This window comes from Apium graveolens, unplaced genomic scaffold (assembly GCF_009905375.1).
Source record: "Apium graveolens cultivar Ventura unplaced genomic scaffold, ASM990537v1 ctg6422, whole genome shotgun sequence".
NCBI classification, from domain to species: Eukaryota; Viridiplantae; Streptophyta; class Magnoliopsida; order Apiales; family Apiaceae; genus Apium; species Apium graveolens.
The window spans coordinates 54,776-61,872 of record NW_027419466.1 but is presented as its reverse complement, the minus strand read 5'-3'; the positions used below and the strand labels follow the sequence as shown (position 1 = coordinate 61,872).

Here is a 7,097-nt window from a genome sequence, read left to right as displayed (position 1 = left end):
CCTTCATGTACACAACAGTCTTCACAGACTGCAAGGAGGGTAGTACTCTTGAGGGGGAGCTACTCAAATCCTCTCCAATTCAATTGGAAGTTTCTCATGTAGAAATAACTCCGCTCACAACCCTAGCTGAAATTGTTTTGTCAATTATAGCTCGGAATTCAATTGTCAATAATCCAGTTATTGGGGAGGCAGTATTCAAGCACATTCAAGTGCCAGTTCCTTACAAGAGAAACAAGGGTTGTAGGTCATGGTACATGGAAGTAATCTGGTCAAATCCCCTCCAATTCCAACGGAAGTTCACTCCACTAGTGAACAATACACTGTCACAACCACAGTTCACACTATGAGTCCAACTGTGATATCTGTCATAGGAACAGTTTCACAATCTATCACATCCACCTTAACACTTCCAATCAACCATCAACCTTAAAAGATATCAATCAATATTCTATTTCAATACAACCTTCACATCTCATCTTACAATGGCTGCAAGATACACAAGCTCAATCCATAACACTGACTGATTTACTAGTTGGTCAGCTTGCACGGCTAAAAAATATCACTTAATAACTTCTTACAACTAATATCTAACCAAAACTATCAGGCCATTTTGCTGTCATACAAGGAAGATTTTGAACACCAGCAAGTCAAAATTTCTTATGAAGTTGGGCCAGATGGAAATATAGATGCATGGTTGTCCAAGGATTATAGTGTGGACATGGAGAAGGCCTTGGCCAAATTTAGATAAAAATATGTCACCATCTTGGGAAGCAATGCCAAGGTCATCACTCCTCAAGAAGTCTATGCCATTACAGAAGTTTATAAAGCACAATTGAAAGCCTTTCATCATTTGGAAGAGTAATGGAGAAAACCATTGATGGACATTAGACCGAAGTCAAGATAATGGTTAATAATAGGATGGACGGATGCCGACCTTTACTGAGATGAATCTAAATTCAATAAGTTTTCAGACAAGCTTCAAGCTCTCTCTCTCTTGAACTAGTTGAAAAAAATATCACTAAATTGAAGGACTCTTTCATAGCTCTGCATAATGTGATCCAACACAACCCAAAAATAATGATACCACGGTTAATCTGGATTAGTTGTAAAATGCTAGAAAAATAAGTGGTAGCAAGGTCGATGACAAAATGAAAAGTAAGGAGAGAAGAAAGGGAATGATGAAAACAAAAAAATAAAGGGATGGAAATGATAGAATGGAGATATGGAAAACACCAGACATCCAAATATCAAAAACTCTACCACCCAAACACAAAAACCTATCCAAACACAATCTCAAGTAAACAAACCCTTAAGAATAAGTACAAATACAAGCCAACTGCTAATTCTACTGAAAATCCCTATCACAGCTAGTGAAACCTTACTTAAGAAAATACTAAACCACCTTCATTCAAACCTCCAACTAGAACTCACTTCAAGACTATAGGAAGAAAGCCAAGAATTATTTCGATTAAGATGACTTTAGACCAATTTATGAAAGCATGTCAGATGATGATTATCACAAACAATTTGCTGAGGAGACAGTCAAGGCTGTGTTGTTACTTTAGAAGAAGTCAGGATCTACTACAAAGATGACACCTTTATTTTGCTGAATAGAGAAGTTATTGAAATATTTTCAACTGCTAGATTGGAAAGAGTGATAAGTTTGATGAATGAAAGAGATTCCAGTACAATAATGATGAAGGTTGTGTTGGCTGAGAGGTTGAGAGAGAGAATTATAAGGCATGCAAGGAAAAAGGTAAAGGATGGAAAATGAAAGAAAATATGCTAAAGAGGTTGAAATTTTTTAGACAAGGTCAAATGAATTGAAGGCAAGGGGGTTGAGAATGGTGTTTGCAAATGGTGAAATTCTGAATATTAAGACTCACAGATTATCAAGGAACATGAACATTGTGACTCACAGTTATTCATTAGCTAAATGGATCAAACTGGTGGAAGCTCTAAGAGGAACTGAGATTATTGAAAATCAAGAAATATTAGTTAAAGTCAAGGACCTTACTGGAAAAGAAGCTGGTTATGAGAAATTTAGATAAGCTTTGTAACTCTTATTTATGTAACTATAATATGTATAAATTTATACTTTGTAAATTTCTTAATCTTATTGTATTTGATTTTAGCTTGGGGGTAGTCTTATTATCAGGCATAAATTTGTGACAAGTAATTTTCTAATAAATTGGGGAAGATTATTGTACAAGACCTGCATGTACATAACAAGACTAAGTCACATTAACAACTCTAAGAATAAGTTATATGATAATATAAATTTTTATTTTGTAATTGTATTCCTTCAGTCTTTATAAATGTTATTTAGATTAGAATGGAGGATTTTTCTCTGAACATCCTTCAAGCTAAGGAATAAACTCTGAAAGAATATCAAATCCTGATCATGTCTCGGAGAAAGTTTAGCAACATGAATTTTAATAATACTATTCTAGGAAAAATGTTTCAAGTCAGACATCGATAAGTCACAGATCAAGGAAAATCGAGAAGACTGTCGAGAAGTCCAAAATGACTGTATAGAAGTCCTAAGAGATGTCAAAAGGTCAATATCCGTGTAGAGATCATAGATATTGAAAAGATAAAATGCCTATGTGGAGAACTGAAGGTATCGACAAGTCATTTTTGTATGTAGATATCTAGAGATATCGACAAGTCAAATCTTCATGTAGAGAACTAGTGATATCGATAAGTCAAAAGCCTATGTAGAGAATTGGAGATATCGACAAGTCAACTAGAGACCCGACCAGTCAAAGACACATGCAGAAAAATCAAGATATTAATAAGTCATTATACTTATCGATATGTGACATCTCTGCATGACAAAATAGATCTTGATAAACTATCTCAAAATTCAGAGTGCAAAAAAATTCAATATTTAAGATTATCAGTCAACAAACAATTCTATCACTGATGGAAAGACTACAAATATAGCTTGAAGAATTTAAGATAAGGGCCAAGATTCACTGGACACAGGAGGGTCACAAACCTACAAGATTCTCCACAGATTTGCTAACACTGGAAATGGAAATAGACAAGATAACTTTAAAAAATGTGTAAGTACATTTTAGTGCAAGTTTTGTGTAGCCGTGTTGTTATTCTATAAAGCATGCGTGGGTCCTTAGTTTAGAAGTAGAAAATAGATCTAGATAATATCTTGTATTCTCTCTAAAGATTTGTAGTTCATTTCTAATTTTCAAGAAGACAAATTTGTAGTAAAATAAATTTAATTAAGACAATCAATTATGTTTTTGTTATTTTATTTGTGTGTTTACAGTTAAACATTTTTTCTCTACAAGTTCGTATATGCTTTGTTCATTTATAACCAAACACTTTCAAAGAAAATAAAAAATCCAAAGAAACACATTCATCCCGTCTGTGTTATATTCATTACACTCAATATCTAACATAATGGCGTATAAGATATGTAAGCCAATATATAGAACATGCCTCATCGACACGCTTACCAATAAGCCGTATCCTTTTCATATTTGAAGTACACTACTACATATTTGAGCTGCATAGCATTTAATTTTGGCACTTGGATATCACTTTCAAGTGCTATGCAGCCAGTGCTATGTAAGTGCAAGTGGTTTACATAGCACTTTTTTAACGTTATGCAAGTGCGGGTGGCTTAGATAGCATCTTCATAAGTGTTATTTAAGTGTGTGTTACGTAACTTCGGGATATATTATAGCATGTTAAGAAGCGCTATGCAAGTCTTTCACTTTATATAGCACTACTTACATAACACTTCTCAAAGCGCTATCCAAACCTTTTTAATTTTGATCATTTACTGCCTTTTTTTAGCTATAATATCCACAAATAATTCTATGATTACAATAATAAATTGACAATAACAAGAGTTGCATAAGATGAGTGAAAAATTAATATGCCGAAGTCAAACAAACAAAATATTAAATCAAAAATAACAACTGCTTTTAAAAAGCACACCATTCAGTACAAATTGTGATCAACACATTTACTTTACAAAGCCAGAAGGAAATATGTACCATTACATCACATTCATGTATCACATTCCTCTTCATACCTAGTATAAAATTTCAGCTACTAAATAAGGGGAAACATCGAGACATGAGGCTAGTTGCGTTACTAGCAACATCATGTATCTATACACTAATCTATCTTAAACAAAAGCAAGCATTTGCTCAGCAACACCACGTTCATCAACCAACTGTCTTCATCCTACAAAAGAAGCAATGTTCACATTATAAATGTTTTCGTACACTCATGATTACTGCCATAAATATAATACACACATGTATCTACGTAACTCTGAATTCCCACCAGTATCAAAAACCTCAAACTTGGACTTAAAACTATATAAAAAAATTCACAACAGCAAAAGACTGATTTGAGGTTCCACCATGATTTAAACTCAGCTTAGAAACCTCCTTGAAAAACCAAATCAACTTGAATTTTCATCAAAAAACAATACCTACAAGTTATAGGCTATTTTCTGAATAAACGAAGAGCCAATGGCCTATTCTACCATAAGCTGATCCTATTATAAGTCTACAAAAATTACACTAACTTCACTTCCAAATATTTAAGCTAAAAATGAACTAGACTACACTCTGGAATTCTTAAAAAAATGAACTTTGTTAAATATGTATTGTACTACGGTAAAATGATCAGTATATCAATCATTATAACAAGATAAACTACCCTTTTATTAATTCCAGAATTAATAAAAGGTAATACTTGTGTACAATTTTCCAACTTAATAGTTGAACCTCTCTCTTGCAGTATGTATGTACTAATACTTCATATACATCTCTCCGAATACTCGTGCATACGGGGCATCTCGTAAAACAAAAAGAATTAGTCACCACGTGGCTTAAAAATTTTAATATTTGAATATTAGAATAAATTCAACTCCCATTATGTCTTGACTCTTCATATTTGGGATTTCCCCATCCAATAGTACATCAGTATAAACTTTTAACAAGGTTCTCTACCATACATTCAAATTAACTGAAGGAAACCAATATTAAGTTATGTTAGGCCTAAGAAATTGAAATTATAGAAGCTACCGCTACATGGTATAATCCGACTAAGTCTTTAATTTTGAAGCATTAGCTAAAAGCTCGAAAACCAAAAGATAGTAACTATAGACTGTAGTCCCATTAATTTAAAATAATTTCACATACTCACAAATTATTTACCACCATTTTTATGTAGACACCCACTAGTTTTACATAGAATTAAAATCTTAGAAATTATATTAAGGTGTTTAATGCCAGTGCAACAAATGCAGTAGTTTTAAAAAATCAGAACTACAAGACCATTTATTTTATTTAAGTAACATTTAGTTTTAGCACTCCAATTTATTAGCAGTCAAAATAATCAACTAATTTGACCTAAAATGGAATTTATAGTCTTTTAGGGGGGCAATATTTTAATTTTTAATCACTAAAATTTGTTCATTATTCCCTCCTATATCTTTTCATTCTCATTTGTTCAAAAAATTTCATCCCCATTCCATTCTCTTCAAATAAACACAGCCATAGTATTGTAACTTCAACGGTGCACTAATATACTGAATAAAGATAGTAGCATGCCAAATATATTATAATAACAAAAAAAAGAAAGTATATACCTGAATTAGATACTGAGCAGCCTGAACTTGTGCTGAGTTCCCTTTAATTTCCACAGTGATCTCATCTTTTAGGCCCATGCTCTCTTGCACGGTGAGGATAGCAACGCTGAATATATGCAATCTTGGACCCTCCTACCCCAGTGATATTATCGCAATACATGAGCAGTATTTGCATTGTTTGTGCTACCTTATATTCGGAAGTTACAAAAAGATGGAACCGTCACAAACACTTCAAGGTAGTAGATAAATGATATGCCCGAATGTATTAACAGATAAGAAAATGAAGTCCATACTGTAAATCCACTAAACGTGAAGGCTCTAATAAGTATTACAGAATACTATCAGATATCAGATCATTTATGCTCTAAAAATAATAGTAAGGCCCGCGTTCAAACAAAATATGAATTATAGTTCTGGTAACTTACAAGTCAGTCACTGTGTATAGTGTTTATATTTCTTGTTCATTCCTTCTCCCTGGCCACCAATAATTTACAGATATAATCAGACTCATTATGTGCAAAATGAATTTGTATATGGACCCATAGATAAACCAATTTGTAGTTGACTAGACAGAGTATATTCTTTCTACGAAATATAAAACATTTTATTATTACTAGAAATCATATTTTTACATTACTCTTGCTATAAGTAGGTATTTGAACTCCCAAAACAGGTCATAAACAAAAACAATAAGAATCCAAGCTACTAAAAAAGCACAAAACAGGGCAAGTGAAGAAAAAACTGTAATTCCAAATTAAAATCCTAAACTTGAAACCTACCAAGTTAGGAAGAAGCAATTGAAACCCCCAAAATTAAATACCACGCAATTTGGGAGGAACCCAATTGAAAAAACCAACAAAATTAACAACTCACAATTCGATTTGAGATTAGTTCGATGAAGGCAAAGTGATCGTTGAAGGCTTCAAATTAAATTCTTCGATGCTTTGTTGATGAAGACTAGAAGTAACGAATTTATAGACACCTTCAATTGCTCTCTCTTCTATCTCTCCCCGGTCAGATTACTCATATTAATAGACGTGAATTGAACCCCTTTACCATACCTGAGAAGCTCTCGATAAACTTTATAGACATACAAAAACCCTCTGTATTTGGGATGCGTTATCAAAGATATAAAAATAAAATTTTACCTTAGGAGACATTTACTTGTATAACGTTTGTACAAAAGCTTTAGTAGCGTTCAAAATTAAATAAAAAATAAAAAATAAATACTTAAAATACAGTTACTTACATAGCAGCTGTATACATGCTATATAGGTTGCATCTTAGGGGGTGTTTGTTTCAATAAATCTGGGTATGAGGTATGGGGTTGGAATGGATAAAACCCATACCATGTGTTTGGTTAAATTTTTTTTGTTTTAAAACCCATTCCTGAAACCCATGAGGTATGGGGTTTAGAAACACATGTGAATAAGTGGATATGAGCTAAATCAAACTTTTG

The 7,097-nt window shown here is 32.9% G+C and overlaps 1 long non-coding RNA gene across 1 annotated transcript; it reads right to left on the bottom strand.

Moving 5' to 3' along the window:
- Positions 1-4,110: 4,110 nt before the first annotated feature.
- LOC141703272 (uncharacterized) lies at positions 4,111-6,793 on the bottom strand. Its single transcript, XR_012567426.1, has 4 exons — positions 6,512-6,793; positions 6,064-6,112; positions 5,639-5,825; positions 4,111-4,221 (listed from the first exon to the last, which is right to left on the bottom strand). It is a non-coding gene; the product is annotated as an uncharacterized LOC141703272 (long non-coding RNA).
- Between the last annotated feature and the right edge of the window lie 304 nt (positions 6,794-7,097).